The sequence below is a fragment of the Petaurus breviceps genome, unplaced genomic scaffold (genome assembly GCF_028583685.1).
Source record: "Petaurus breviceps papuanus isolate PSGF00001 unplaced genomic scaffold, PetGlider_PUasm1.0 184, whole genome shotgun sequence".
Taxonomy (NCBI): domain Eukaryota; kingdom Metazoa; phylum Chordata; class Mammalia; order Diprotodontia; family Petauridae; genus Petaurus; species Petaurus breviceps.
Genome location: NW_027185793.1, coordinates 7,014,365 through 7,036,065, shown reverse-complemented (window position 1 = coordinate 7,036,065; position 21,701 = coordinate 7,014,365). Strand labels below are relative to the sequence as shown.

The 21,701-nt window shown below is 35.2% G+C and overlaps 1 long non-coding RNA gene across 1 annotated transcript in view; it reads right to left on the bottom strand.

Moving 5' to 3' along the window:
• Window positions 1-13,604, bottom strand: part of LOC138161259 (uncharacterized) — a 37,980-nt gene extending 24,376 nt beyond the window's left edge. The window contains exon 1 of the long non-coding RNA XR_011168315.1: window positions 13,383-13,604. This is a non-coding gene — a long non-coding RNA (uncharacterized lncRNA). The remainder of the gene's footprint in view (window positions 1-13,382) is intronic.
• Window positions 13,605-21,701: the final 8,097 nt, after the last annotated feature.

Genomic DNA, 21,701 nt, shown 5'->3' with positions numbered 1-21,701 from the left:
AGAAAGAAAGAAAGAAAGAAAGAAAGAAAGAAAGAAAGAAAGAAAAAAACCCTATCAGGACCTCCATAGACCAGGATGACAGAATGAATCTCACCTGCTTGAAACCCCACCTCTGACCCTGAAAATATAGTAACTCTTGCCCCAGGGCAAAACCCTCTACAGAAAAGGCTTGGGATCCCTAGAGGAAGGGTGTGGCTAGGACCTGTCTCAAAATGGGTAGAAAGCAGACTACAAAGACTCTGGAGTCCTACTATCCTCAGAGAGAGGAACCAAACTCAGAGGGAGACAATGTGGACTCTACACCCACAGCTGCAACTGTGGTTTCAGGAAATGGGAAATGGGTCCCAAGCACCGAAGTCTCTCTTAGATGAGATCAAAAGGAAATTTGAAAACAAAATGAGACAGACAGAAGAAAAAATGAATAATTCTCTCAAAACCAAAATTGCAAAATTATAAAAACATCTCTTTAAAAAAAAGTGTATGATATAAAAAAGGAGCTCCAAAAATTAACCAAGAAAAAATGATTTGCTAAAAACTAGAAGCATCCAAATTGAAACAAATAACTCTATGAGAAACCAAGAACTAGTCAAAAAAAAAAAAAAGCAAAAAGAATAAAAATTAGAAAAAGAGGTAAAATACCTTCAAGAAAAAATAACTGACCTGGAAAACAGATCCAGGAGAGATAATCTGAGAATCATAGGCTTACCAGAAAATCATGATGAGAAAATGAGCCTGGACAACATTCTCCAAGAACTCCTTAGGGAAAACTATCCTGAGATACTAGAACCTGAGGGTAAAATAGAAATCGAGAGAATCCACCAGACACCTGCTGAAAGAGATCCCAAAGTGAAAAATCCTGGAAATGTTGTGGTTAAACTCCATAGCTACCAGATAAAAGAGAAAATACTTCAAGTGGCCAGAAAGAAACAATTCAAATATTGAGGGTCCACAGGGAGTATAGCACAGGATTTGGCAGCCTCTACACTGAAAGATTGGAGGCAATGGAATACAATTTTCTGAAAGGAAAAAGAGCTTGGATTACAACCAAGGATCATATACCCAGCGAGACTGAGCATATTCTTCCAAGCAAAGAGATGGTCATTCAATGATATAACAGAGTTCCAGACCTTCTTGATAAAAAAGGCCAGAACTCAATGGAAAATTCAACCTCCAATTATGAGATTCACCAGTGACGTAGAAAGGTAAACAAGGAAAACACACACACACACAACATGCTATTTGATAAGAGCAAAGGGGTTATAGACAAGTAGAGGGCATGAGTATAAAATACACAAAATGATGATTAAAAAAATTCTTATTAAGGGCTACAAAGGGACTGAAAGAGAAGAAAGGGAATGAATGAGTGGAAAAAGGTAAATTATGCCACACAAAGAGGGAGAAAACCTGCATAGCAGAGGAAAAGAAGGGAAGGAGAAGGGAAAAAATATGAGCTTTTTCCTCATTGGTTCTGGTGCAAGGAGGGAATAACAAGCAGTTAAGCATAAGACTCACTGGAGAAGAAAAACAAAAAGTATCATTTCAGAGGGAAAGAGGGTAGGGAGAGGAGCTTTGCATGAGATTTGTTCCTGTCACACTTGGTATGAAAAAGAAATAACATACTTCATTAAGTATAAAAATATCCTAAAGGTAGTAGGAGGGGGAAAGGGCTACAAAAGGAGGGGGGTGTTAGTAGGGATGGAAGAAGTAAGGGGAAAGGTGAGGTAAAGGGAGTGGAGCTAATAAGGGAATACTGAGGGAGGCAGTGGTCAAAAGGAAAACTATTAAAGGGGGAGAAGGGAGAAGGGGGAAAATCTATGAACTTTAACAGGGGAGGGAATAGGATGGAGAGAAAGAAACAGATAACAAACATAACTGTAAATGTGAATGAAATGAACTCTCCCATAAAATGGAGACAGATAACAGAATATATTAGAAATAATAATCCTACAATATACTGTTTACAAGAAACACTTCTGAAACAGAGGGATACACACAGGGTAAAGGTAAAAGGCTGGAGTAAAATATATCATGCCTCAGATAAAGTAAAAAAAAAGCATGGGTAGCAATCCTTATCTTAGATAAAGTAAAAGCAAAAATGGACCTAATTAAAAGAGATAAGGAAGGAAACTATATCCTGTTAAAAGGCACCATCGAGAATGAAGCAATATCACTATTCAAAATATATGCACCAAGTGACATAGCATCCAAATTCCTAGAGGAGAAGGTAAAGGAATGAGAGGAAGAAATAGATAGCAAAACTATACTAGTGGGAGACCTTAATCTCCCCCTATCTGAACTTGATAAATCTAACCTCAAAATAAACAAGAAAGAAGTTAAGGAGGTGAACAGAATTTTAGAGAGGATAGGTATGATAGATCTCTGGAGAAAACTGAATGGGGATAAAAAGGAATATACTTTCTTCTCAGCAGTTTATGGCACATACTCAAAAACTGACCATGTTCTAGGGCATAAAAAACTTCACAATTCTATGCAGTAAGACAGAAATATTAAATGCATCCTTCTCAGATCATGATGCAATAAAAATTATATACAATAAAGGGCCATGGAAAGATAGACCAAAAACTAATTGGAAGTTAAACAATTTAATCCTAAAAAATGAATGGGTAAAACAAGAAATTATAGAAACAATCAGTAATTTCATTCAAGAGAATGATAATAATGAGACAACATACCAAAATTTGTGGGATGCATTAAAGGCAGTTCTTAGGGGAAGTTTCATATCCCTGAATGCATACATGATTAAATTAGAGAAAAGGGAGGTCATCAAATTGGGCATGCAATTGCAAAACCTAGAAAAAGAACAAATTCAAAATCTCCAATTAAATACTAAATTAGAAATATTGAAAACCAAAGAATAGATTAATAAAATTGAAATGAAGAAAACTATTGAATTAATAAATAAAGCTAAGAGCTGGTTTTATGAAAAAAACAAAAAAAAAAATTGATAGACCCTTAGTCAATATGATAAAAAAAAAAGAAAGAAGAAAACCAAATTATGAGTATCAAAAATGAACAGGGTGAATCTACCTCCAATGAAGAGGAAATCAAAACAATAATAAGGAATTATATTTCCCTATTGTATGCACATAAATTTGAGAAGCTTAGGGAAATGGATGAATATTTACAAAAATACAAGTTGCCCAGATTAAGTGAAGAGGAAGTAAATTACTTAAATAACCCCATCTAGGAAAAAGAAATTTAACAAGCCATGATTCAACTCCCTAGGTAAAAATCTCCGGGGCCAGATGGATTCACTAGTGAATTATATCAAACCTTTAAAGAACAATTGATGCCAATACTCTAAAAAATATTTGGGAAAATTAGTGAAGAAGGTGTCCTACCAAATTCTTTTTATGACACAAATATGGAACTGATACCTAAATCAGGAAGAGATAAAACAGAAAAAGAAAATTATACACCAATCTCCCTTATCAATATAGATGCAAATGTTCTAAATATGATACTCCTGAAAGGACTACAGCAACTTATCTCAAGAATAATACATTTTGATGTGGTTGGATTTATTTCAGGCATTGCAAGGATGGTTTAATATTAGGAAAACCATTAGTATAATAAATTATATCAACAAAAAAACTAGCAGAAACCACATGATCATCTCAATAGATGCATAAAAGGCTTTTGACAAAATACAACATCCATTCCTATTAAAAACATTAGAAAGTATGGGAATAAATGGAGCCTTTCTTAAAATAAAAGGTATAATCTATTTAAACCCATGTGCAAGTATTATATGTAATGGGGAGAAGCTAGAAGCATTTCCCACAAGATCAGGGGTGAAACAAGGGTGTTCACTATCACCCCTCTTATTCAATCTGGTTCTAGAAATGTTAGCAGTAGCAATTAGAGAAGAAAAAGAAATCAAAGAAATCAAATTAGGCAAAGAAGAGACCAAGCTATCACTCTTTGCAGATGACATGATGTTATACATAGAGAATCCTAGAGAATCAAGTAAAAAACTGCTTGAGACAATAAATGAATTTGGCAAAATTGCAGGATATAAAATAAATGCACACAAATCCTCAGCATTCCCATATATTTCCAATGAAATTCAACAGCAAGAGATAGAAAGAGAAATCCCATTTAAAGTTACTGTAGACATTATAAAATATTTGGGAATCTACCTGCCAAAACAAACCCAGGACCTATATGACCACAACTACAAAACACTTTTCCCACAAGTAAAATAAGATCTTGCTAATTGGAAAAATATCAATTGCTCATGCCTGGGTCAAGCTAATATAATAAAAATGACAATTTTACCTTAATTAAATTATATATTTAGTGCTATACTAATTAATTTACAAAAAAAGTATTTTATAAAGCTAAAAAAAGTAGCAAAATTTATTTGGAAGAACAAAAGGTCCAGATTATCAAGGGAATTAATGAAAACAAATGCTAGTTAAGGTGGACTTGCTATACCCGATTTCAATCTGTATTATAAAGCAGCAATCATCAAAACTATCTGACACTGATTGAGGAATAGAGGAGTGGATCAATGAAATAGATTAGGTCCACAAGATTCAGAAGTCAATGACTATAGTAATGTATTGTTTGATAAACCCCCAGACCCTGGTTTTGGGGATAAGAATTCACTATTTGACAAAAATTGCTGGGAAAACTGAAATATAGTATGGCAGAAACTGGACATAGACCATTATCTAACACCATATACCAAAATCAAGTCTAAATGGGTTCATGATCTAGGTATAAATGTTGATATTGCAAACAGTCTGGTAAAACAAAGTGTAGTTTACCTGTCATACTTATGGAGGGGGAAGACTTCATGATTCAACAAGAATTAGAGAACATCAAAAATGTAAAATGGATAATTTTCACTACATGAAATTGAAAAGCTTCTGTACAAGCAAAACCAATTTAACCAAGGTTAAGATGGAGGTGGGAAATTGGGAACGAATCTTTACAACCTGTGTCTCTGGCAAAGGACTCATTTCTAAAATATAAAGAAAATTGAGTTAAATTCTTAAGAATACAAGTCATTTCCCAATTTATAAATGGTCAAAGGATATGAACAGGCACTTTTCAAACAAAGAAATTAAAGATATCTATAAGCAAATGAAGAAATGCTCTAAATCACTATTGATTAGAGAAATGCAAATCAAAACAACTCTGAGGTACTACATCTCACTGGTCAGATTGGCTAAGATGACAAAACAGGGAAATAACAATGCTGGAGAGGATGTGGGAAAAGTGGAACACTAATGCATTGCTGATGGAGTTGTGAACTGATCCAGACTTTTTGAAGAGCAATCTGGAATTATGCCCAAAGGGCTATAAATACTTTCTAACCCTTTGATCCAGCAATACCACTCCTAGAGTTATATCCCAAAGAGACCATAGAAGTGGGAGGAAGAACCATATGTACAATAATGTTTACAGCAGCTCTTTTTGTGGTGGCAAAGAATTGGAAATTAAGGGGGTGCCCATAAATTGGGGAATGGCTGAAAAATTTGTAGTACATGTGGGTTATGAAATACTATTGTGCTATAAGAAATGAGGAGCAGATGGTCTTCATATTTACTTTGCTTATACAAACTGATGCTGAGTGGGAAGAGTAGAAATTTAAACACAATTACAGACACAACATATTTATAATGACCAACTTTGAGAGACTGGACTCTTCTCAGCAATGCAGTGATTTAAGTCAATCCCAAAAGACTCATGATGGAGAGAAATGTGTGCATCCAGAGAAAGAACTAGAATGAACTGAACTTATATCCATGTGGAAGCAAAATGCCTGACCTTTTTCCTTCTCTTGTTTGGTTTTATGTCTTCTTTACCATTTTTCATTCCATCTGATACGTACCATCTTTATAACCTGACTAATGTATAATGTGAATGTATTTACAGATCATATACTTGAATATATGCCGCCATGGGGGGTGGGGTGGGGAGAGAGGGGAGTAAAATGTGCATCTCAAGGAATTGTGGAATTGAATCCTGTAAACTAAAAGGAAAAAATTAAATTAATTAAAAATTAAAAAAAGTAATTCAAATTGGTCAAAATGTAAGGCCATGAAACTTATGAAAAAAAATTAATCACTCCAAAAAATAAATAAAATGAGGAATTTGGTACATGATTTTAAATTCTTATTATTGATAAGCATGACATATTTTCTTGTTTTAGTCAAAATCTTAAATTAGAAGAGTAGAGTCCTAATTATAATGGTCAGACTTCTGGCAAACACAACTGCCCAGTTAATATCTATAAATATGGAAGTCAATTATAAAGGTCCCTGAAAGACAAAGCTATTAGGAGTTAATTTAGTAGCCACCTATTTCAATAATAATTTTATATGATTTTAAAATCTATATTATAAGATGTTCTAAAGAGGATAAAGTAGAATGCTGTATTCATTCTAGACTATGGTTTCTTGATGGAGCTAGAATGTTTAGTCGGGAAGAATGCATACATAATAAAATTCTTTGAAAATTTGAAACATTGTCATCTGGACAAAGATATAATAGAGAGCCAAGATAGCACAGTTAGAAGAAATACAGCAAATTTCCACTCACCATCTCCACTTCCTAAAAAAATATTCAAATAATAGGGACAGAGCACCTCCAATACCTTTAAAAAATGAATCTAAACACATTTTATAGGTGCAGAAGCCACAAAGTTACAGAGGTACAAATCTCCCATTGCAGGCAGACTGCAGGACAACAGGAATCGTCTATTACATAGATCTAAGAGCTGAGCATAGCCCTGCCTGAGCTGCACCTGTCCAGACCCAAGGTGGCCCCCAACTAGCAGCCAAGATCAGCAAGAGCAAAATTCAGGCACATGAGTCACTGGCCGCTGTGACATTTTCCAAACTTCTCAACTCACAAACCCCAAAGAGAAATTAAAAAGGTCAGCTGGGAGTCCTTCTGATCCAGGGTGAGAGTAGAGTGTGTTCAAGCCACTTCCCCCTGGGCAAGAGGTGGACAATAGCACAGCTGCTGCAGCTGCTGCCATATGACTGCCTCCAGAGCTCCTGGCCAACAGATTGTAGGGACACCATGTGACAATTCAGAGGGCAAATGTTCCTTCTTTGACATGCTTGGAATAGGGCCTCAGTGGTCAGTGGTCGTCCTGGGTTGAGGAACATCAGTGTGCCAGAGCTTGTGGTAGCTGTAGAGAGGGCACCCTCCTTTTACCTATGACAGTAGCCTAGGGAGCAGCTGCTCAAACCCTAGCAATTTGAGACACAGCTCTCTCCAGTATGGAAGCAGAGTTCTACCATGTCAAAGAGCTCAAAACTCAAGGAATTGGCTGGAAAGATGAACAAACATAAAAAAATAAGGCGCAATCAGAGTATAGAATAATTTTTTGAGGACAAAGGGTATAAAAATTTGGAACAAGAAGAAGACAACAAAATCAAAATTCCTATATCCAAACCTTCCAAGTAAAATATGAATCAGTCACAGGCCATGGAAGAGCTCAAGAAGGAGTTTGAGAATAAGGTAAGAGAAGTGGAGAAAAAATTGGGAACAGAAATGAGAATGATGCAAGAAAATCTTCAAAAGTGAGTCAGCAACCAGACTGAAAAAATACCACCTTAAAAATATACTAATTCAAATGGAAAAAAGAAGTCCAAAAAACCAGTGAGAAGAATAACGCCCTAAAAAACTGAATTGACCTGGTGGAAAAGGAATTTCAAAACTCATTGAAGAGAATAATTCCTTCACATTTAGATAGGAGCAAATGCAAGCTAATGACTTTGTAATAAATCAAGATATTATAAAACACATCCAAACAAATGAAAAATAGAAGGCAATGTGAAATATTTCATTGGAAAAACCACTGATCTTGAAAATAGATCCAGGAGAGATAATTTAAAAATTATTGGAACACCTGAAAATCAAGAACAAAAAATAGCCTAGATATTATCCTTTAAGCAATTCTCAAGGACTATTACCTGGATAATCTAGAACTATAGGACTAAATATGAACTGAAAAAATTCACTAATCACCTCTTGAAAAATATCCTAATAGAAAAAAAAACTTCTAAAAATGTAATAGCCAAATTTAAGAGTTTCTAAATGAAGGAGTAAATCTTACAAGCAGTCAGGAAGATACAATTTAAGTATTTTGGAAACATAATCACGATAAAACAAGATCTTACAGCTTCCACATTAAGGGATTGAAGGACTTGGACTATGAAATTCTAGAGGTCAAAGGAACTAGGATTAAACCAAGAATTACCTACCCAGCAAAATTAAGTTTAATGTTTCAGGGAAAAAATATGGTCATTCAGTGAAGTAGAGAACTATCAAGCATTCTTAATGAAAAAACAAGAGCAGAATAGAAAATTTGACTTTCAAATACAAGAAGTAAGGGAAGCATGAGAAGGTAAATAGGAAAAAGAAATCATAAGGAACTTATGTTGAAATATTTATATTCCTACATGGAAAAGCAATAATTATAACTCATGATACTTTTCTCAGTTTGAGTACAGTTGAGGGGATTACATGTGTATATGTATATGAATATATATGGTATGTATACATATATTCATATGTATGTATAGGAGAATATATGCATGTATAATTATATATGTGAATGTGTGTGTATGTGTGCACATGTATATATTCACAGAAGGCAAAAGATGTGTTGAATATGAAGGGATGATATCTAAAAAATAAAATTAAGAGGTGAGAGATGGATATTGGGATAAGGGGAAAGGGAGAGATAGAATAGGGTAAATTATCTCATATAAAAGAGGCAAGAGAGAATGGTTACAATGGAGGGGGAGAGCAGGAAAGTATAAGGTAATGGGTCAACCTTTCTGTCATTGAAATTGTCTTAAGGGGGTAATAACATACACACTCAACTGTGTGTCTTATCCTACAGGAAAGTAGGGGGGAGAGAGATAAAGGTGGGGATGATAGAAGGGAGGGCAGATTTGGGGAGAAGGTAGAAGCACGCATGTATGAAAAGCAATGGAATAGGGGTGGCCAGGTAGCACACCAAGTAAGAGCACAGGCTCCAGTGTCGGAATGACCTGGAGATCAAATCCCGGGCTCAGACACTTAGCACCACCCAGAAACATCTGGCCGTGTAACCTTGAGCAAGTTACTTAACCCCAATTGCTTAGGGGTGGCCAGGTGGCTCAGCAAGTAAGAGCACAGGCTCCAGTGTCGGAATGACCTGGAGATCGAATCCCAGGCTCAGACACTTAGCACCACCCAGAAACATCTGGCCGTGTAACCTTGAGCAAGTTACTTAACCCCAATTGCTTAGGGGTGGCCAGGTGGCTCAGCAAGTAAGAGCACTGGCTCCAGTGTCGGAATGACCTGGAGATCGAATCCCGGGCTCAGATACTCAGCACCACACACAGAAATAACTGGCCGTTTGAGCAAGTTACCTAACCCCAATTGCTTAAAAAAAATGGAATAGAATCAAAGTAGAAAATAGAATAAGTGTGGGGGCGGGGGGTGGAATAGAATGGAGGGAAATATAGTTAGTATCTCACAATATAAATACTATGGAAATATTTTGCTTATCTACACATGTACAACCTATATTGAGTTGCTTGTCTTCTCAGTGTGGGTGGGTGTGGAGGGAAGAAGGAAAGAATATGGAAATCAAAGTTTTATTTTTTTTTAATAAGAGAAACTAACACTGGATTATCTGTTGTTTATGAATCAACCCGTCTTGATTCTCAGACTTTTGACTGCTTTCAAAACCACAGCAATTCATAAAGATTGAATTCAGGTAGAGAGAGAATTTCATGTTCATGAAAGGAGACAAGGCCCACAGTGAAGCAATCTGAGTCCTTGCACTACTGAAATTGGTGCTTTTGCTTTATTCTTTAGGGGTGGAAAGAATCCAGATGGGCAATTCTTTGGTGTAGGGAAGTATTTCTACTAATGAATATCTTTAGCATATCAGTAACTTAACCTCAGAGTTGCCTGGAACTCTGAGAAACAGTGATTTTCTCATGGTCATGCATCTGGTATGAGTCAGAGAGAGGATTAAATAATCCCCAGTCTTCCTAATTCCAAGATTTGTTTTCTCAACACTAGATCACATCACCTCTCCTATATTTTGTATTAATTAAAATAAAATAAGTATAAAATTGTAATAATTCACCATAATATAGTTGTTCTCTTTTTTTGGGGGGGAGGTGTCAAAATATCAAGAGACACACTGTTTTCCAGAGCTAAGGTCGAGCAAGCAGATTGTGCCATAAGCTTGGCATGACAACAAACCTTTGCTCGGTGAATGACCTCACCCTCTGGCAAAGTGTATTTGTTTGACCAACACCAGGTATTCACTGAGGGATTTATGATTTTCATATTAATCAATAACTGTTTAGATTTGTTGGAGATTCCCTTCTTTCCCAGGGACTTAAGAGCCATCCATCACATCTGTTGACACACTCACAATTCCTTTTTCTTGTAACTAACTGCACTCCTGTCCCTGCCACACTAACTCTGGTTCTGTACCACACTGAATAATGACAAGGCTCAATGACCCTCAAGACTTGAGGCAATCAACTGAAGAACTGTTCCTACAGGACCCAGGAAAATCTGCATTGTACATGTCCGAACCTGTTGTGGGAAATGCTAAGAATGGTTGTGTCATGGTGAAATCTACTTGTGTTTTTTTTTTTTTTTATGTGTGTAAGACCCTCCTTTACCTCAGCATGTTAAACCCTCCTTGGGAGGGCAGGATGGATGGCTTATGCTTGCAAGTGTTTTCCTCACTCTGAAATTAATTAAACTTCTGTTTAATCCCTGAAAAAAAATCTAAAAATGAATTTTGAAAAGAAAATATCAGATGGAATAATGATTGGAAAATCAAAGAAATAAAAATCACTGTGAATCATTTTTTCAAAAGCAGTTCTGTATGTAAAGCAGACAGAAAGGTTTGTGGATATTGGGGATGGGTTCTATAGGCTTTCACATTGCTTTGAGAATAGGTAGAATAGATACATCTCTGTCTCTCTTAGAATCTGTCTCTCTCATGTGTTTGTGTGTTTTTGTGTGTGCCCATATGTATGTATCGGAAACAAAATCTAATTGTAGAAACATTTAAGTGGATACTGTGTTCAATTAACTTTCTTATTTACCTCCCTTTATTTACCTCATGTGTTTGTGTGTGTGTGTAAAAGTGAGACAGAGAAATAAAGAGATTATAAATGTTTAATATGTACACAGAGTCAAAATATATGTCCTTGTTACATACAAGAAGTAGAGATTAAGCCATATATAGATGCATTGCATATATACATATATGTACTATATAAAATAAACAGAAGAAATTGTCCATGGTGGACCAGTAAGTTGACATGGTATCAGAGCTGAGTAGTTTGGCATTCTTTAAAGTAAAAACTTTACCCATTTCAGTTGTCTGTGCTGCAATCTATCATTTATATTCATGATGGCTCTGAGTCATCAAGAGAATAATTTGTTTCAGTACACCCTGCTTAAATTAGTAAGGATATGAGTAATAGATTTTAGCTATTTTTAAAATATTTAAATAAAACAAATGGCTTTATAAACTAAAGAAATACATTTCAGTTATAGAGGTACCCTTAAGCTTTCAAAGGCTGTTTTCTACAGGGAATACTTATGAAATCCAATTAACTGTCCCCTTTTATATGGGCTTTGCATGAATTGAAACTTTTGTTGGTCCATGAGTGACATGAATAATGACTTCTACTTCAAAATGTCTGTTTGAACTGAAAAGATTTCTCAGTTTTGTAAAAATTCCAGTTAGTATTGGAACCTCCTTATACACAAAGGCAGTACAGAATGGGTCAAAATAGAATTTTTCATCACATTTCAGTCTGGTAACTTCAAGTAGGCACAGCCAAAGTCTAATATTTTGTTTCATTTAGAAATTTCATTTCTTTTACTAATGTAGCTATCTACAAAAGGAGAAAATAAAAATGCAGGGGTGTATTGTACCCCAGATTAAATTGAAAATTAAGAGTTTTTTGAGATGGGGAGTAACAAAGTTATCAATAAACTTCAATCATTTATTTTTTTGGTATGATTTCTTTCTAATTTGCAATTTATAAGACTTGCTTCAATACAATATATTCCCTCTGTCTCAATTGGGTAGTTATGAAGAACACTGTATATTTGATTTACTAAAGTTGTAGAGCAAGAGGGCACTTAGGAATTTCATCTCTTCTTTGGGGTATAGGAAGAATATGTGGCATTAAAACAATATTTAGTATAACTCAAGGAAGGACATTAATATTTGTGAACAAATGGCTCATTAGGGCATTTTATTACACTTTCTGTGATATGAGAAATTTTAATATTTTTGTTTGTGGCATTATTGACTCCCTGGGTTATTTACTGCCATTGTTAAATAAGTCAACTAACTCCATGTCCTTCAGTTTGATTGCTTAAGTACAATAAATGAAATACTAGTGAAAGTCATATTCTATTTAAATCATTAGTAGAAAATCTGTTTTGTCATGGAAGAAAATAAGATTTCCTTATGTGTAAAGGAGAAAGTTCTTGCCGCCCCAAACTATCCACTCCCCAATCCCTTACGTATATGTAAAAGGAATTGCTCAATTTGATGTTATCAGGAGTTTAGCTTCCTTCTGTATAGAGTTTAGACATGTCCATTGAAACTTTGTAAAGAGGACTGAAAAAAGTTTCTATTTGTCTTAGTAAATGGAATGTCTCCAAGATTATTTGGCTGATTGATAACCTTGAGATAATAATCTATTTTGAGAAGGAGGAAACCTCTCAGTTTATAGATCTGAGCAACGCATTTTGCCATCTCTTTCAAAGACATGTCATAGCATAGCAGATTCATCCTGCGTTATCATCCACTTTTTTTTTTGGTGGGGGGACTTAGCATGTGCATATCTCTCCAAAGGTCTTCTCAATGTCTTCATTTGAGACTTAAGCACATAAGTCCAAGAAGGAAATTAAGGGTCAATTTATGTTTGAACCCCTGCCTTCTTCTTAAAAAGAGGGCACATAATAGATAACATTCCCAAAATATAGATTGTGAATTGTTCAAAGAACACATACAACCTTAAAAATATGTGCTACTAAGTGTCACGACCCTAGATTACCTATACCATTTTGAGATTATTGCTCCATGCATGTGTGGGTGCACATACACACACACTACCTCAATTTACACTTGCACAGACAGATTGTGTCCCTAACCAGCCCCCACTCCCACTCCACCCAGGGTGGCCACAATCTCAGGCTCTGTATACTCTGAATCTGTACTCTATTTAACACTGTAGCCCATGAACCCCCACTTGTGTCCTTACAATTAATAATCAACTAGTAGACACAATTAGGTCATATTAGTTATTAAAATCATGTAGTAAGAAGAAGTGCAAAATTACCTTCACCGATATGCCTTGGTCACACTGTCCAATATATACATGAGAAGGCTGGGTTTGAATTTAAGAAGCAGTGTATTATATGTAGGCTTCAAATATGTCAAAAGCAACTCAAAGTTCCTGGTTCTATAGTAGCACCTGGAAGTCCTTTCTCTATTTATAGATTCCTCACACAAATCTCCTTGTGTATAGAATTTGTGTTGTTCGAGCAACCCAGGTGCATTCCAAAGGTTAGTCATCACCGAACTCTGGTCTTCTCTGCTAGGAGTCTTATGCCTTGAAGCTGCTTTTTCTCTCATTTAACTCTGTGTGTGTATGTGCTTGTGTCAGTGTGTGTGCATCTTTAGAATGTGCCTCCACTCTCTGCTGATTGCAGTAATTCATTCATCTAGAAGATCCTTTTAAAGTACAAATATGTAAATGTGGGGGGAGAGTATTCTCTCCCTTCTAAGCATTATTCTCCACATGCAGCTCCTCACTTTCAATGCAACCAAGTTTCAAATCCTCAAAATTTAACTGCTAGAATTACTTTGTGACTTAGCTAAGTAAGGCCCCTAGGTATGTGACTAATTTGTTTAGTAATCCAATCATGTTCTATTTTTTCACTCAATTTTAGGTGTTTTCTCACCTTATAAGAGATCAGGACATAGATCCTTCTATTATATTTAGTTTTAGCACATTGTGATTACATGCTATTTCCTTTTGACAACATCAACTGAGTTGTGTATGGGATTACATTTCTTCTCTTATCCTAACATTAGGGCATACTTTCTTTCACTCAATGAATTACCTTCCGTTAAAGTGGGAAAATATAATAGAATATGTGGTTAGACATAGCCCGGATTTGCACATTATTTGGGTTTGAGATGGCCCTTTAGGGTATCCCTGTACTGTGAGCATACAAATGACAAAAAAAGAGGATAGTGATGGAAGAGTAACCCCTGCCATGTAGGTAGCTGAAGTGTAAAATTTTCTTTATTTCATGAATAAAAGAAAGCTTTGCATTGGTGTTATGATGCCTGGCATCTCAATTAACATAAGAACCATATTGACCTTTGCAGTTCCTCCACCTCTACAGACCTGTTAGCATCCTCCTCTTTAACAAGGGCCACATTAACTACCATATGAACATTGGTTCCATGGATCAAAAAAGAGATCCATGTAGATCATCACGCTCAACTGAATAGTGCCAGTTGATGACAGTTTCAAACAGCAAACAAGTGCTTTCCTATACTAATATCTTGAGAAACATTTACTTCATTCTGTGTTCCAGGAAAGCATATTGTTTTTCCAAACTGAGATTTAAGAAGACAACATGTTTTTGTTGATTGTTTCTTCATTAATTGCTTCTAGTACTAAAAAAACTGTAATAAAATTAACTTTTTATGCGCAACTGCCAAAATTAAAACCTAGTTAAAGAAGGGATATCCAAAAGACATCTAATTTTGATGCCAGTATATAATAAAATTACTTTCTTAAGATACTTAATTAGTATATTTTCCTGGCCATTGAGGCCATTGGATTTAATTTGGAATACTTTTATCTCTGTGTTTTGTTTTGATTTTTTTTTCCAGTTCTTAATCAGATCCACAAACCATGAAGGAGAAAATATAAATATGACTTCATCTTTGTAGGGGAACACCAGCATAGAACACCTCCCCTGCCCAAACACAGTCACAAATGGGAAAGTACTATCTGCGAGTTTTCTGGGTCACTAAAAAGTTAACATGACCACATTGCTTATTAATGTCATGGGCAGAATTTGAACCCTGATCATCTTGATTCAAAACTCTGAACACTAAATTTGCACAATACTCCATCTCATTGTTCTATTATATCTTTTTAATGGGCAATTTCCAGTACCTTATCAGATCCATGTTTAAAAAATAAATGGATAGTAAGATATTTGCTAACTCATAATTTAGCAAGATTGGCACACACTCCCAGGAATTTTCCTACCAGTTGGAATACATGGAAATGAAAGTACTCAAGAATAAACATTGATGACGATTTTTTTTTTTTACCTTTGATCTATCAATTATACACTTTGAAGTTATCATGGATTTAAATTCTGATTTAAAGTATATATTTAAAAATAAAGAATACAATTTGCCAGATTATTCTGCATTATTATTAATGTGTTTGGATCTTATCTCTCTTATGATTATTATATAAGAGCAATTTTATTAGTTGATAAGATAGAAAAAACAATCATCAGAAAGAACATTCTATGCTTTCAGAAAATTAAACATAAGTTAATGTAAAGTGAAATTTATTGTGTACAAAGTTACATCAATATTGTAAGATAATCAGAGGTGAATTACTTAGCTATACTCAGCAATACAACAATCTAAGATAATTCTGAAGGACTTCTGATGAAACTTGCTATCCATCCCCAGAGAAAGAAATGACAGTGTCTGAAGACAGAATGAAGCATACGTGTTTTGTTTTGTTTTGTTTTGTTTTGTTTTGTTTTTCTTGAGGGGATTTTTGGTTTATGTTTTTTTTTTGTCTTTCACAAATCGACAAATATGGAAATGTTTTGCATTACTACACATGGATAACATATGCACAATATAAGATATTGCTGGCCTTCTCAGTGAAGGGGTGGGGAACAAGGAAGGGAGAGAATTCAGAAGTCAAGTTTAAAAATGAATGTTAAAGAGCTGCTAGGTGGTACAATAACTACAGCACCAGCCCTGGAGTCAGGAGGACCTGAGTTAAAATCTGACCTCAGACACTTAACACTTACTAGCCATGTGACCTTGGGCAAGTTACTTAACCCCAATTGTCCTGACCTCCAAAAAGCAAAAAAAAAGTTAAAATTGTTTTTATGTGTAACTGGGGGAAATAAAATAATAAATAAATTAAAAAATTTTAAATAAAGAATGAATATCCTGGAAAGACAAATTTCAACTCTCCTAGTTTTATAGAAATATATTCTATTCCATATTCCACATTTAAATTTGAAATAAAATGATTTGGAATATGTTGGCAACAGATGTCAGCCATCTTGCTTATCACTGAATAAGTCACATTTGAACTAAACCACTCAGTATCAATCATATTGAGGGATGTGGCCACTGATTGAACACAGGTGTAATGCTTGATATACTTTCAAACAGTTTCACATTAACCTAAGATCTTTGTTGGAATAATTATTACTGATGGCTCAAAGTGTAACTACTAATTTTCTGCATGAGTGGTAACATATTTTCTCTAAAGCTTAAGAGTTATTCATCCTTTTTCCAATGCCCATTTCTCAGAGTTTAAGCCAGATGTGTCATTGGTCCACAGACTAGTAATTGAACCTGTCACTTGCAATCTACTGACTTCATTCTTCAGAAATGTGAATACTGCTTCATTCAAGTTCCTGCTGATTTTTTTCTTTAGGTATCAAATGTCTTAATTGAACCTCAGCTAACAGATATTCATTATTTACCTTTAAGTATCTCTGGTCACAATTCAAAGAAATCAGGAACAACCTATATTCGTATTATTACTTAACATTTGATGTTGAACTCTATTTTTCAAAGTAGGCAGTCTATAATGAGTTTAATTTTAATAAATGAATCAGTCAAGTTTTCAGGGCACTGTTCCAAATGCAGCAGAAGAAAACAAAGAAACAATGAGTCTGAAAAGCTCAGGAATGCTGATATGGTTCTTAGCTCTCCAAAATTAATTTATTGAACAAAAGTCAGTTTCTATGGTCAGCTACACAGAACAGAAAAGGTAGAGAGGTAGCTATGATATCTAATGCACTTTGTAGAAAATTCTGTTGCCTAGTATTTTCCCTCTTCTACCTCCTTCAAATGAAAAATATTTGATCCAGATATGGGAATTAATAAAAATACAAAAAAAGAGGAAATATAAACATGCTAAAACTGGATTTTTAAAATTCCATTTTTTATTTCTTTCACGATGTTTCTTAACAATCACTTAACACTAGAAACAGTCTAATGAGAGTATCTTTACATAAAATTTTTAGGTTTGTAAAGATTTTTCATAACTCATGAGGTGGGTAGGAAAAGGTTAATAAAATTCATTTTTTATAAAAAGATGAGACAACTAATACTCTGATATGTTGTGATTTTCTCAAGGTTATATGATTAGTAAGTAGATTAGACAGGATTTGAACACTAGTTGTCTCAGTCAAATTCAGTATGTTTTATGCCACTATATTACTTTTTAAAAATATATAGTAAATTTGATATTTCTTACTTCTCATGGAATCTGCAAAAAAATGGGAGTTCTTTCTCAAGCACAAAACTTTTATTTGAGTTAAAGTGATACTGATTGTGCTTCAGGCAGTGAAGTGCTATACACATTATTAAATAAATCATTAGCTCTACTTCCTGGGGTGGAGGGTGGGGGAGCAGAATAGTCATTGTTATCCTAGTTGCCAATTGCAAAAGACTCAGATTTATTTCAGATATAGAGAACAATTCATGTACATGCAAGTGTACTGAATTTGTTCCTAATAGAACAATGAAAATTCAGGTAAAATCTGCTGATTGTTGTATTTTACTTTGTTCTATAAATTTACGAGTGTGTGACTATGTTTATTTCATGTGTGTGTTCACAAAATACATATATGTATGTGTCCATGAAGATATATGTATACATACATATATAAACATTTGAGAAAATCATATGTGTATAAAACATATGTATATTATATATACATATATTTCACATGTATATAAAAATTTACCACATGGGGAATTTCCTATTACTCTAACACAGTCAGAGGCATCTATAGTTGGTAATGCATGATCTTATTACACAGTACATCAGTCTATGCAATATATATTGCCTTTATCCCACATAGTGTTACAAACAGAATCCCTTTACATATAATATTTAAAGTGGAATCAATTAAATCTGCTTTGGGTTGCTATCTTTTTTTATTGATCTTTTTTCCCCAAAAATTAGTGAAGTTAGAAGAGTTGTACATTTGTAAATTAATCACATAAAACTTGGGATTATAAGTCATTATAATTCATGTTAGATATTCAAAGGCAATGCATAAAAAAGGGAATGATCCATCAGATAAATCTTGTGAGAATCAACTCTATACATGTACTGAAAGAAAGGACATTTTAAGACAGGAAAATCCAAGGGATATTATCCTTCAGGCAGCTTCTAAATGCCCTGGTCACCAGACAAGTTTACATTCAAAGACATTTTTTTAAATGTGAGATGATGTCATCAGATATCAGATCATGCAGGAAGACAGATATCCAAGAGTTGTAGGTTTTTTAAAAAGTATGTAACTATGAAAATATATTTACTGTTTAATAACAATTAACAAAAAATGATGTCCAAAAGTTATAAATGCAATGTTATTTTTCTCATTTTTCAAATGCTTTATTAACTTCTAATTCACATCATTCATTTTTCCCAGATTTTAAGTTACAAATTTTCTCCCCATTTTTCCGCTACCTACTGCCCAAAATAGCAGTCCCACAGGATATCCCCTCCTCCAAACTGCTCTCTCACATATTTTCTCCCATACCCTTTTTGACTTTTCCATTGGGCATGGTGGATCTCTATGACCAAGTGCCTGTATGCATTATTTCCCAATTACATTTAAATAATATTATTAATAGCATTTATTTATTTATTTATTTAAACATCTGATTTTAAAACTTTGAATTACAGATTCATTCCCTTCCTCCCTTGTCACCCACCCTTACTGGGAAGATAAGCAGGTCAGGAGAGGTTGTATATGTGTAGCCAATGCAAAACAATAACATAGTAGATATATTATAAAAGAATGACTATATTTTCTTCTCTCCTATCCCAACTCCAACTTGTTCTATTCTCTACTTTGATCCTGTGCCTTTTCAAAAGTGGATGTTTCCAAATTTTCTCTTCCCCCAGCCTACCCTCCCTTCGATCATCACTCCTCTCATCCCCTTCTGCCCCTATTATCCTATAAAGTGAGATACCCTACTTAGTGTGTATTTCATTCCCTCCCCAAGCCAAATTCAATAAGAATAAGGTTGTCCCATAACCTTTTGCCTTCCTATTCTTTCCTTCCATTGTAACCATTTTCCCTTGCCTCTTCTATATGAGATAGATTACCCCATGCTGCCTCTCCCCATCTCTTCTCATTATATTCCTCTTAGCTCTTAATTTCACCTTTGAAGTATCATCCCTTCCTGTTAAATTAGTCCTGTGCCTTCTATCTATGTATACCAGTAAACATATATACATGCATTCAAATATGTATTCATATGCCCATATACCCTCATATATAGAAATATATATATATATATATACTTTTATTATTCCCTTCAACTATTTTAATACTGAAAAAAGTTTCATAAATTACATTTTTTTCCATATAATAATGTTAATAGTTCAACTTTGATAAATTACTTATGATTTATTTTCCCTGTTTACCTTCTCAAGCTTCTCTTGCTTCTTGTATCTGGATTTCAAATTTTCTATTCAACTCTAGTTTTTTCATGAATAATGCCTGAAAGTTCTCTATTCCACTGAATGATCATATTTTACCCTGAAACATGATACTCAGTTTAGCTTGGTAGGTGATTCTGGGTTATAATCCCAGCTTTGTTGACCTCTGGAATATCATATTGCTAGCTCTTAGATCCCTCAGTGGAGAAGCTTCCAGATCCGGGGTTATCCTGATTGGGTTTCCACAATACTCAAATTGTTTCTTCCTGGCTGATTATAATATTCTCTCCTTAATCTTGGAATTCTGGAACCTGGTTATAATATTCCAGGAGTTTTCTTTTTGGGATCTTTTTCAAGATGTGATCAGTGGATTCTCTCAACATCTATTTTTCCCTCTGGTACTAAAATATCAGGGCAGTTTTCTTTGAGAACTTCCTGGAGGATGATTACTAGGTTCTTACTTTGATCATGACTTTCAGGTGGTCCAAAATTTTTTAAATTATCTGTCCTGGATCTGTTTTCCAGGTCAGTGATTTTTCCCATGAGCTATTTCACCTTGCCTTCTATGCTTTCATTTGATTGGATCTGTTTAACAGCATCTTAATTTCTCATAAAGTCATTAGCTACCATTTTCTCCAATATAATTCTGAAGCAATGATTCTCCTCAGTGAGCTTTTGAGATTATTTTCCCTTCTGGCAAATTTGGCTTTTAAGGCATTCTTCTCCTCATTGCTTTTTTGAGCCTCTTTTGCCATTTGATTTAGTCCGTTTTTTAAGGTGGTACTTTCCTCAGTCAGGCTGTTCACCTTCATTTCGTAATTTTCTTGCATGGTTCCCATTTCTCTTTCCTAGTTTTACTCCACTTCTCTTATCTGCTTTTTAAGGTACTCTGTGGCCTGTAACCAGGTCGTATTTTCCTTAAAGCTTTTGGTGCAGGAATTCTGACTTCACTGTCTTCCTCCTGTTCCATGCTTTGATCCATTTTTTCCCCAAAATATGAGTCTAATGTTGGAATCTTTTGTTTGCTTTGTTTCCTTTGCTTGGTCATGTCACCCCTCAGTCACTTTTCCCCTGGGCTTTTTGCCCTAATTGGACTCTGCAACCAGACAGTAGGGCTTTCATCCCAAATTCTGGGGTTTTCTCAGCTGCTGGACGTATTAGATGGGTGCCCTTTCTAAGGCCTCCTTGTGCTCTGGCAAGCAAGCAGGACACATACCCCAGGACCTGTAACCTAGACTACAATCCAGAACTAAGCAGGTTAAAGCAAGAGCGATTACCCCCTCATACTGGTTGCTTGGTTCCCGTACAATCTGCAGGCAAGAAACTGAAACTGCCACGTGATGCTGGCTGGATGTGCCAGGAGTCTCAGGGACCTCTCGCCCTGGGCGTAAAAGCTCAGGTACTTCAACTTATTGAGTCCCAAATTCGAGACTGCACTGACCTCTCAATTTGTCCTTCACATCTGTGTGTTGATAATCCTGGAAATGGCCACAGCTGCTGCTGATCTAGAGTCCCTCGGGCAGCAGCAGGTCAGACCCGCCCTGAAAGTAAAATCTCTGACTCAAGCAGGCCTGGGCTAGGCTTTCAGAGTGCTGTTCTGTCAGATTTCTGCCAGCCTCCTGCACTGTCCTCAGTGGGAGGTTAGATTCTCTGTTTCATTTTGTGGGATCCGCAGCTCCAAAATTTGTTCTGTGCCCCCTTTTTACATTGATTGGGGAAGGTGGAAGCCAGAGCCACTAGGAGGTCCTGCTTCTGCTCCGCCATCTTGACTCTGCCCCCCTATAAATGCAATGTTTTGTCTTAAAATTTCTTACTTTGATCATGACTTTCAGGTAGTCCAATAATTTTTAAATTATCTCTCCTGGAACTATTCCCTCTTTAGTATAGGATTGTCTC